This window comes from Bactrocera neohumeralis, unplaced genomic scaffold (genome assembly GCF_024586455.1).
Source record: "Bactrocera neohumeralis isolate Rockhampton unplaced genomic scaffold, APGP_CSIRO_Bneo_wtdbg2-racon-allhic-juicebox.fasta_v2 cluster11, whole genome shotgun sequence".
In the NCBI taxonomy this organism is placed as follows: Eukaryota; Metazoa; Arthropoda; class Insecta; order Diptera; family Tephritidae; genus Bactrocera; species Bactrocera neohumeralis.
This window is the reverse complement of record NW_026089624.1, coordinates 3,685,842-3,698,214: the sequence shown is the minus strand read 5'-3', so window position 1 is coordinate 3,698,214 and position 12,373 is coordinate 3,685,842.

Below are 12,373 nucleotides of genomic sequence, written 5' to 3'. Positions count from 1 at the left end.
CATCACTAATATCCTTAGTAAGTCTGCCTGAAAGGGAAGAACCTAGTCCCTGGAAACAAAAAAAGGATTCATTTAAACCATCCAAGAAGTTTACCAGTGCATCATCCCACACAACGTCAATCAAAAGGGATTCACATAAAAATCCTAATACGACAACAAATTGAAAGTAAAGGATCAATGTACCATCCTTGGCAAACAACACGCTTTCATAGAAAGAATACCATATCAAGCAGCGCTCCAAGAATACAACTGGAGACCGATCTTTAGTAAAATAAATCAACAAATAAATCAGCAAGATGACTGAACAAGCAAATTTAATTGCATTAACCAACGCAGTCGCCGATCTGCAACGACAGTTATCCGAACTACAATTAGGAAGAAGTGCAACCATTCCACAACGAACAGAACAAATATGTTCTTACACCAGACCAAAAGAAGTGGATCTGAATATGTTTAAATCAATAACACAATTTAATGGTGATTACAACGAATACAGGAATTGAAGGAAAGTAGCAACCACATTAATGGAAGACATACGACAATTCGAAGGACATAATGTATATGCCCAAGCACTAATAATGATCAGAGGAAAAATTACTGGCAAAGCAGCACAAATCCTGATCAACCACAACGTAAAGAGAAACTTCCAAAACATCATCGATAGGCTAGACGATTCCTATGCCGACAAACGACCAATATACGTTCTGGAGGAAAATACGTGCTGGAGGAAGATATGACGAAAATGCAACAAAAAGAACTACCACTGCATGAATATTATGACAATCTGAACGAAGCATTGAATGTAGTGCTATCCAAGATTGAGATGACACACAAGGAAGAATGAATAGTCTAAGTATTGACACAAGAAATCCAAGCTAAAGCAATCAGAACATTCGTCACTGGACTGAGAAGTGTAGCTATCAAGAATGTCATCTATGCACGAGCCTGCACAACATTAGCAGCCTACAGTATCGCCCGTTTAGTGCAGCATGATTCACGCCATCAGAACCTCGAGTACATTCCACGATACAACCATCATCAGAATCATAATTTCAGCAATCAACATCAGACTAATTATTCTTGTCAACAACAACCCCCAGTTGAACCAATGGATATCGATTCATCCACCATATTCCGTAGACCAACGAGACAAGGTTACAACAAGAATCAGCAACAACCACCACGAAATCCGCAGCCTCGACAGAATTATCAAAATCCCATTAAGAAAGTAGCAGGAGCATTGGGATACAAAAGAGAACGAGATAATACAAGTCATGCTAATATACAACCGAAGAATCAACGGATCAACCAAATTACACACGATCAACAATCAAATACAGAATATGAACAGGAAGAATATTTTTTATTCTAAGGCATGGGTTACCAACGCTTGTAAGGATCACAGAAGAAGGTAATTCAGTGTATAATTTAATTGATAGTTTTGCAAAAGAAAATTATGTATAGCAAATCCAAAATTCCCTCACGCAAAAAGGATAGAAGTAGAAAGTAAAAAACAAGCCGCTACTTTACACGGTTAATCATTAATTAAATATAAAAAGAAAGTGAATATAATAGGATTCAATATGGAATTTTTAGAACTCGATACCTTACAAAATTTCGATTTCTTGATAGGAATGAAAGGTTTAAAGCAAATGAAAGCAATGATAAATACAGAAAGAAATGTATTAATTGTGAAAAAGAATAAATTAGCAAGAAGAAATTATATGATAGGAGAAGAAATAAATGAATTAATGAAAAGAAATGAGCGGAGTAAAACAGTACCCTACGTAACTACAGTAGAGGCAGAAATCAGAACAGAAACAAATAATCTTATTAGGGTCAGACAGTATCCATACCCCCAAGCGGATAGAGCATTCGTAAAAACGGAAACAAAAAAATTATTAGATAATGAAATAATACAGCCACGCGAAAGCCCGTACAATTCTCCGATATGGACAGTTTCTAAAAAAGGGAATGACGAGCAAGGCAACCCAAAAAGACGCAGGGTTATTGACTTCCAGAAGTTAAATGCGCAAACAATCGCTGACAGATATCCCATTCCGAACATCACCATGATGCTCCAAAACTTAGGAGAAGCACAGTACTTCACGACGTTAGATTTGGAATCAGGATTTCACCTTAAAAACGCACCGTCGATCTTTCAAAGATGCGTCGACGACATCCTCAGACCATTCATAGGAGTATGCGCATTCGTGAGGGTGGGTCGATTCCGGACTTTTTTCGATTCGGGATTTCTAATAGTGCGGAAAAGTTGCCGTAGTACTTCCTGATTCCAATGCAACCTTTTGTTTTGAGATCGGATTGCATCTTCAACCCCAACTCCGGCCTTGAAATTTCGGAAATTCGCCTAAAATCGTGAAATTGTCTACCTACCGCCTGAAATACGCATCTCAAGGCAAAATATATAAAACAAAAGTTATTTGTCACGTCATTTGCTACCAAAATGGTATATGTGATCATGGCCGTAGGACGAACCGTTCCCGAGAAACGAGCGAAAAGGCGGCGCGCCACAGCGCAAGGTGAAAATTGTTGCAGCTCTCAGCTAACTTGTATTGGTTACCCAAAACCCACCGCGTGGAGGTGGCTGCTCTTCGGGTTCCTTCCAAGCCCAACCCAACCAACCAACCATATGTCAGGCTTGTTTTAGTCTAAATCTGTGTCAAATTTATTAATAAAATCAGATTTTGTACTAAACTTTGGCAACTTGTTGCCTAGATTTCAATGTAGAGCGTATAAAACGATCACGAGATTGGGGGCCAAGATGCCTCTGTCACCAGTTTAACGGTTCTCTCGACTGCCACGGTGCGAGAGGGAAATTCACTAAATTTCCATACCTCTGCAGTGTCTCCCGCCAGCCCTTTTATGAGTTCTTCGTTAGAAACTGAACAAAGAACTGGTGGAACAGTAAAGGTAATAGTCTTCCAGTTAATCACATCGTAATAATTATTAGCTTTGAAATTCAGCTTTGGCACTTTATTACATCTAACCCTTCCATTTACAGTGTCAGACTCTGCTTCTCTGGCTGCCAGAAGACGGTCACGGGCCAACTTTCTGACTTCTATACGTTCGTCAGTCATCATACTAAAGAGAATGTTTTCTGGAAGAGCAAAGAAAGCATTCTGTTGACATCGGCAACCCTGCGCAGTTTAGCAGGTAAGTATCTCGACCTTTGAATTGCAGCATAGAGATGGCGCGAGCCATCTTTGATTGAACTGTTGAATCTTATTGAGAACCACAAAGGTGAGTACTGTAGGTATGTACTTGACCAAAATCTTTATTTCCTTTGTTGGTTTGTCAGTAGAAATGTATAATCTCAGAATTCTATTTGCACAGGTGAGCCAGCTAGATTTGCACATGTTACCTGGATGCATCGACGCTAAGTCTGAGGAACATTGACCGGAAATAACAGCTTCTGATATTTTATAGAGATAAGCTTGGTCTGTGCTAAGTTGGGTCGGATTAATAACCTCAGAAGGTAATTGGCAGGATGGAAAACTTTCAAATTTGACAACAGGCAACTTCTCACAATCAGGGAGCAGTTTACCTTTGTCACCAGAGAATGTATTTGGACTCTTTGAGACACCATCTATGGGTTCGAAAAGAGCACGAAATGGAAGTTCGTTGAAATGTAGAAGACAAACAACCCACTGTAATAGCCTACCTATTCTTTCTTCTAGTTTCCGAATGATTCCACCTTTCCAACCAGTGTTCGTGTTGGTGCCATCAGCACCGACAACTTCTAGATGTTCCACATCAACTGAATTGTCTTGTAAATGTTGCATATAGCTTGCGTCTCATCCTCAGCTGACCCGGAAGGAAAGGTGACGTGGCCAAAGTAATGACAACCAGGTTCCGCTATAAGAGAAATATGTTCCTCTTTGACAGTGTCGCGGTAGTACTTTGCGGCCGTCAAAATACAGCCCATATACAGAGGCAATACTTTCGGTGTTTTGGAGCTTAACTCCAACACTTTTTTTTGCCAGACTAATCTTGCATTTGTGACAAAGCTAGCATGATCCTTTGTTATCAAACCTGCTTTTTTGGCATCCAGAAAAGCAGATGAAACAATCAAGGCCGCTGCTCTATCACTTACTCCAAATCTTTGGGCAGCTAAAGCAGTGTGTTATAATACTAGTGTGTTTTGTTTGGTTTTAGAGGATGGAAGAGAAAATTCATCATCAGCATCGTTTTTGGAAGAATCCATGTGCGACGCACCTACATTGTTATCGTCTGTATGAGAGTCTGGCTGATCTGAATGGTCACGTGTTCTAGCTGATACTTTTCTGGTAAGTGTTGATATTGAATGACGTTTTGAAAGCTCTTCTTTACGTTCATTTTTCTTTGTATTTTTTTTTGTTTCAGGTAGATCAACACTTCCAATGCGACCAATTCTTATGGTTCTCTGGTCCAAGAGAAATGGTTGTTCATTGATAGCAACTTTCCTTTCCTTTGGACAAGTGCAAGAAGAAAAATAAATGCATTTACAAGCAGCGATGTCAAATAATTTTCCGGCAGAACAGACAAAGTCGGCTCTTTTAGAGCTCAAACCTATTGGCTTCCTTAAAAACATTTGTTTAAGAGTCAGAAATTTCTTATGGTATGTGGTGAGCATTTGTACAACTCTGGTGTGTGAAACTATCGGAATAGATGACTTTTTGAAAGTATTTTCAACCTTTTTTGCAACTATTTCTGTAACCCCTTTACTCCTAGGATCATAGTTGTCGCCTCGGAGTCGCCCTATACGAAATCTTTCAAACTGATAACACAAAAGAACATCCTGGTATGTAGGTAACAGGACATTTCTGTCTAAATTTAAAGTTAGATCCAGACATTTTGAGTTCTGTGTTCTGTTGAGAGAATATAAGTGATAGCACTCGTCAAAATCAACGACAAGAGTGAAGGAACTCGATGAAAAAATATTTATGTGGAGACCAGTCCGAACGTGTCGTATGGCGCAGGGAAATGAATGTAAGTGATAGAACTCGGCGAAATCACCGACAAGAGTGAAAGAACTCGATGAAAAAATATTTGTGAGGAGACCTATCCGAACGTGTCCTTTGATGTAGATGAATGAATGTGAGTGATAGCACTCGGCGAAATCAACGTCAAGAAGTGTGGCCGCAAGCCGATTTTCACCATGCGCTGTGGCGCGCCGCATTTTCGCTCGTATCTCGGGAATGGTGCGTCCTACGGCCATGATCACTTATACCATTTCGGTAGCAAATGACATGACAAACAACGTTTTTTTTTACATTTTGCCATGAGATGCGTATTTCAGGCGCTAGGTAGACAATTTCACCATTTTAGGCGAATTTCCGAAATTTCAAGGCCGGAGTTGGGGTAGAAGATGCAATTCGATCTCAAAACAAAAAGTTGCAATGGAATCAGGAAGTACTAAGGCAACTTTTCCGCACTATTAGAAACCCCGAATCGAAAAAAGTCCGGAATCGACCCACCCTAATTTGGGGTTACCTTATGTACATATGTATATGCCCCTTTTGTTATCACTCCTCTTTTTGTGCTCCAGCTGGCTACCTCCTTCTGTTGTTGGTTTGTTTGTATGTATATTTGTTTTATTTCTTGCGCCCGATTGTTTCGTTTTAAATTATGTTTTGTTGTTTAAGCGCTCTTAGATTTCGTGTCCGATTTATGTTTTGTTTTTAGGTTTGGATTTAAGTTTTTTATTTTGGTTTCGCGCCCGATTGTGGGTTGCTTTGTTGCTGGTTAAGCAGTGGAATATGTATTTACACTTGTGTATATGTGTAGATCAGAGAACTGGGCACAAATCCGATTTCTTTGGCGTCGCGATTTGAAGGTACCGTTTCAAAGAGAAAGTCCTCCTGATTAAAAAATATATGGAGTTATAGGTACCGCAAAAGCTTAGTTAATGAGATATTCGACCTTACAGTTCAAAAATTACCAAAAATTCGAACATTTCAAGAAGCTATTTCCCCACATTAAACACACTTCACTCACATTTTTCACCTTAAATTAATTAAATTAAACTATAAACTTTTAAATAAATCCACATTTTACACTTTTAGCATGTTTCTTACCTAAGAAATCTTTATTTTAAAAATTACATTTTACAGTAGTAGTGAACATCATTTGTGTGCTAAAAATTACGACGAAATGGAGCGCTGCCACGTGATAATAAGGCAATTCGCTGAAATTCCTCTTTTTCGCAAAAATTACTCTATCCATACATATGCACATTTTCGTTTTTAAATTTATTAAACAAACAATTAATATAACATGATAATATTACGTAATAAAGTGTAAAGTATACAGTATAAACACTCTTTCCATGCACATATGTATATATGTATGTTCTTTATTTAATATAATAAACACATAAGTAATATTATAAAGTAATAATATATAATAATATTATATATACTGTCACCTAAAATAAAAAAACGACAATTAAGTACTGAGACTGATTTTATTGCCGCGCTTGTGGTAAACCTGTGACCTTGAAATATATTTTTTCTTTTTCCGGCATCTCTCCCCTCTCCGTTGATACATGAATAATCGCTCTAACTTGTTTAGTTCGCCAGCTGCGTCAAGTTAAGTAGACGTGTGTTTATAGAGCTCATGGAAAAACGATGCTCCATATTAGGCGAAGCAGCTTCGGAAAAGCACGCTAAAATTGTAAGAGTGTATGGTAATAGGAGGATGGAGTCATGTGTAGAAGTTCACGCAAGTGAGGAAAGTTCTCTGATCGCCATTCACTTGGGAGTGGCCAGAAACGATTCTTTTACACATGGCTCAAGCAGCTCACAACTTCCAGTCTTTGACCAAGTATCCTCTGGGTAACCTAAGAACATCCGCTCGAAGGCGAGCTAAAGTGAGAAGGCGAAATATCTCCCACATAGGGTTGTGCGCTGGGTTTGGGACCCGCCACGTAAAAAACACCCGCAATGAAAAGGAACAACATACCTCGGATGAGAGACCCCCCTTTTTATCACGACCATGACAAACGTTATAAGGACTACGATATCAGGGCATGCACCTGGAATGTCCGGACACATGATTGGGAAGGTGCCGCTGTCCAGCTGGTTGAAATAAACGATTCTTTTACACATGGCTCAAGCAGATCACAACTTCCAGTCTTTGACCAAGTATCCTCTAGCTAGCCTAAGAACGTCCGCTCGAAGGGGGGGCTAATGTGAGAAGGCGAAACATCCCCTCCGCAGGATTGTGCGCTAGGTTTGGGACCCGCCACGTAAAAAACAAACGGAATGAAAAGGAACAACAAGCCTCGGATGAGAGACCCCTCTTTTGATGACGACCATGGCAAACGAAATAAGGACTACGATATCAGGGCATGCACCTGGAATGTCCGGACCCTTAATTGGGAAGGTGTCGCTGTCCAGCTGGTTGAAATAAAGGCTGACATCACCGCCGTCGAAGAAATGCGATGGACGGGAGAAGGACAGATACGAGTAGGTCCTTGTGACATTTACTACAGTGGCCATATAAAGGAGCGCAAGTTTGGCGTTGGATTCGTGGTGGGAGAGAGACTCCGTCGCCGAGTACTATCATTCACTCCGGTGAATGAACGTCTAGCCACAATCCGCATCAAAGCGATGTTCTTCAACATATCGCTGATTTGCGCTCACGCCCCGACGGAAGAGAAGGACGATGTGACCAAAGATGCCTTCTATGAGAGCTACCCCCGCCACGATGTCAAAATCGTGCTTGGCGACTTTAACGCCAGGGTGGGTAAAGAAGGTATCTTTGGCACTACGGCCGGTAAATTCAGCCTCCACAACGAAACATCCCCAAATGGGTTGAGGCTGATCGACTTCGCCGGGGCCCGAAACATGGTTATATGTGGTACTAGATTCCAGCACAAGAAGTTACATCAAGCTACCAGGCTGTCTCCGGATCGAAAAGTCACCAACCAGATCGATCATGTTGTGATAGACGGAAGACACGTCTCCAATGTTCTAGATGTGCTTACGCTCCGAGGTCCTCACATCGACTCTGACCACTATCTTGTTGCAGCCAAGATTCGCACCCGCCTCTGTGCAGTAAAAAACGCACGTCAACAAACACAAGAAAGGTTCGATGTCGAGAAGCTGCAATCACAACATACAGCCGAACGATTTGCTACTCGGCTTGCACTCCTGCTCTCTGAGAGCACTCGTCAACAACTCGGTATAAGGGAACTGTGGGACGGCATTTCAAACTCCTTACGTACAGCTGCAACCGAAACCATTGGTTTTCGGAAAGTGCAAAAGAACAGCTGGTACGACGAGGAGTACCGTGTCGCAGCGGAGAGAAAACAGGCTGCCTACCTCGCAACGTTACGATCGACCACAACACGTGCGGGATGGGATAGATACCGAGAGTTGAAAAGGGAAGCGAGACGCATTTGCAGACGGAAAACGAAAGAGGCCGAAATGTGGGAGTACGAAAAGCTTGATAAGCTGGCCGACAGGGGAAATGCTCGAAAATTCTACGAACAAATGCGGCGGCTTACAGAAGGTTTCAAAACCGGAGCATAGTCTTGTAGAACCCCCAAAGGTGATCTAGTCACCGATGCCCAGAGCATACTTAAATTATGGAGGGAACACTTCTCCAGCCTGATAAATGGCAGTGAATGCACAACGCCAGGAGAGGGCGAACCCGATTTCCCGATCGATGACGATGGAGCAGACGTTCCATTGCCCGACCATGAAGAAGTTCGAATAGCATTTACCCGCCTGAAGGACAACAAAGCGGCGGGGGCCGATGGATTACCAGCCGAGCTATTCAAACACGGCGGCGAAGAACTGATATGCATCAGCTTCTTCGTAAAATGTGGTCCGACGAAAGCATGCCCAACGATTGGAATTTAAGTGTGCTATGCCCAATCCATAAAAAAAGGAGACCCCACAATCTGCGCCAACTACCGTGGGATTAGCCTCCTCAACATCGCATATAAGGTTCTATCGAGCGTATTGTGTGAAAGATTAAAGCCCACCGTCAACAAACTGATTGGACCTTATCAGTGTGGCTTTAGACCTGGCAAATCAACAACCGACCAGATATTCATCATGCGCCAAATCTTGGAAAAGACCCGTGAAAGGAGAATCGACACACACCACCTCTTCGTCGATTTCAAAGCTGCTTTCGACAGCACGAAAAGGAGCTGCCTTTATGCCGCGATGTCTGAATTTGGTATCCCCGCAAAACTAATACGGATGTGTAAACTGACGTTGAGCAACACGAAAAGCTCCGCAGGATCGGGAATGACCTCTCCGAGCCGTTCGATACCAAACGACGTTTCAGACAAGGCGACTCCCAATCGTACGACTTCTTCAACCTGCTGCTGGAGTAAATTCGATGATATTGATATCATCGGCCTCAACACCCGCGCCGTTAGTTCTGCTTTCTCCAGGCTGCACAAGGAAGCACAGAAAATGGGTCTGGCAGTGAACGAGGGCAAGACGAAATATGTCCTGTCATCAAACAAACAGTCGTCGCACTCGCGACTTGGCTCTCACGTCACTGTTGACAGTCATAACTTTGAAGTTGTAGATAATTTCGCCTAGTTAGAACCAGTATTAACACCAACAACAATGTCAGGCTGGAAATCCAACGCAGGATTGCTCTTGCCAACAGGTTCTATTTCGGACTGAGTAGGCAATTAAGAAGCAAAGTCCTCTCTCGACGAACAAAAGCCAAACTCTATAAGTCGCTCATAATTCCCGTCCTGCTATATGGTGCAGAGGCTTGGACGATGACAGCAACCGATGAGTCGACGTTACGAGTTTTCGAGAGAAAGGTTCTGCGAAAGATTTATGGTCCTTTGCGTATTGGCCACGGCGAATATCGCAATCGATGGAACGATGAGCTGTACGAGATATACGACAACGTTGACATAGTTCAGCGAATTAAAATACAGCGGCTGCGCTGGCTAGGTCATGTTGTCCGGATGGACGAAAGCACTCCAGCTCCGGGGGAAGCAGAGGAAGAGTGGAGTGGAGAAGGACCTGGCTTGGAATATCCAATTGGCGCCACGTAGCGAAAAGAAGAAACGACTGGCGCGGTGTTGTTAACTCGGCTATAATCGCGTAAGCGGTGTCAACGCCAATTAAGAAGAAGAAGAAGTATGGTGATAGTGCTCTTAGTCGTGCCCAGGTGTTTCGATGGCACAAAGAGTTTAAGGAGGGACATGAAAGCGTGAAAGAGGAGGCGCGGTGTGGAAGACCAGTCGAGGTGCGGACTGACGCGAATGCGCAGCACAAAGAATTCCTTCCACCGGGGAAAACTGTGAACCAAGTCTACTATTGCCAAGTACTCGAAAGATTGCGAAAACGAGTCAACAGGCAGAGTTGTAGAACAATTTTCAAATATTCGGTTTTTATGGAATCAGTCTCATTACTTAATTGTCATACCTCGTATGTACATATGTGGATGAAGTGTTCACAACTCAATTATAACTTGAAAAATGTTAGAAAAGGAATCACGCGAAGAAACAAATAAAGAAAAATCGTTAAAAATCCTACATATTTGCTGTTAAAGATGTGGCAACTCTCGTTTTCCTCATAATTGTAAACAATCTAACCTTTTCGATGATTTTTTAATATTGTTACACTGAATTCTGACTTTGTTTTTTCTACCTTTATGTGGGGTATTGGCAGTCGTACGACGTACCGGCCAAGTCCTCACAATACTGATCTTCTTTAGTTTTGTTTGTTATGGGGGAAGTTTCCTTTATCTTTGAAATTTCCTTAACTGTGAATTAAGGTATTTTCCCTCTGGTATGTTGGTAACTGGTTCTATAACTAGTCCACTTTGTGTTTCGCTGTGCAGTGTTTGAGCATTTTGTGCCTTTGAGCAACGTGTCGTCTCTTGGCAATTTTTAGAATTGTCGATTTTGGGACTGGCTTTTGCAACAAGTGGATTTTTTGTGTAAGCGCTTCTTTGGAGTGAGATTAGATATCTGCTGTAATGAAGCATTGAATTGTGTCTTTTGTGACAATATAAGCAATTAAATTTGACAAAGTTGTTACTTTCGTTAACATTTAATTTTTTAAACTTCTCGGAAGTTTTAAGTTTATGCCCTCTTGTTCATAGTTCGCATTACGTAAGTTTTCTTTGTTTGGATGTGAACGGTTGTGTTTTGTTAAAAATTTTGTTTGTTTCGTTTTCGTCAGCCCTCGAAGCACGTCGCTGTGTTGTGGCTTTTTCGATCACCGTATCTTCAGTTATAGTTCAGCATATTTGCTAACATTGATATTGAATCATATGTGAAATATAAAACCGAAAATAAAATCTAATTAAAATTAACTTTGAATTACCCGTATAATATAAAACCGGTAGTTTTATTTAAAAAAAAAAGTGAAAGAAGTGAAAAAAGTAAGTGTTACAAGGGTGAAGTGAAGTGGGCACCTACTCACACATGGTTGATGTAGACGGCTGCGAACATATCCCGGAAAGATGGCCATTCCTCCACAAAAAGTTTCTGTGTCACATGCGGGCACCTCAAGGTTGATGCCTGAACTTGCCTCTTGAAATTGTTGAATTTGTGGCAGCTCTACTCTCGGATGTCCAGTAGGTGCAATTGCTTTTAATAGCTTTAATTGATCGGAGATCATAGCTTTCGTTTCTTCATATTGGTCTTAGCAGTTCTCGTAAATTTCGAAAGACGATGATTTAAAATTATGTGGCAGATTTGAATCGTCAAAATCTACTTTGGAGTCATGAGCCGCTTGGAGACAAGTCGAAATGTATTAAGATTTTTCCTTTTTATTTCTAATAACGATTCAGAGCTTTCCTGAATCGGTAAACCTTTACCTTTAGTGCCGTGAAAAAAGGTAAATTTTTTCCAATTTTATTATGGAAGAATAAACCAGATCACATCCGATTTTTTGCATATATATTAAGAGGTATTATTGAACAAGAAAAAAAAAATTATAATTATTTTATTGACCTTTTTTCACGGCCGTCAACTTCCTGGCTAGGCTTCTTATCTCAAACGAAAAAGGTTAATTTTTTTAATCTGGAAGCTTTTATAAAGTGCGTGGTACTCGTAGAGGGGTTTTTAGAATTTCGAAAAACTGAGGATGTAGGCCAGGATTTTGTAAAAAATGCCATTTTGATCCGTGTTTTTCGACATCAAAACAGTTAAACAATTGCCAAAATGCCGTTTTTCTCGGAAAAGCGCCCTATCAGTATAAAATTGTCTACAAATACGCTTTAGTTCAAATAAATCGGTTAAATAATTCGCTCGCAATTTTGACGGCCGCATGAAAAAAGTTAGTTTCTAGGAAACGAGCCTCAAAGTTCTACGGATGTATATACGTTTGCATTTCTTCAAAAATATTCATATTAAACCAATAAAAATTCGAGACCA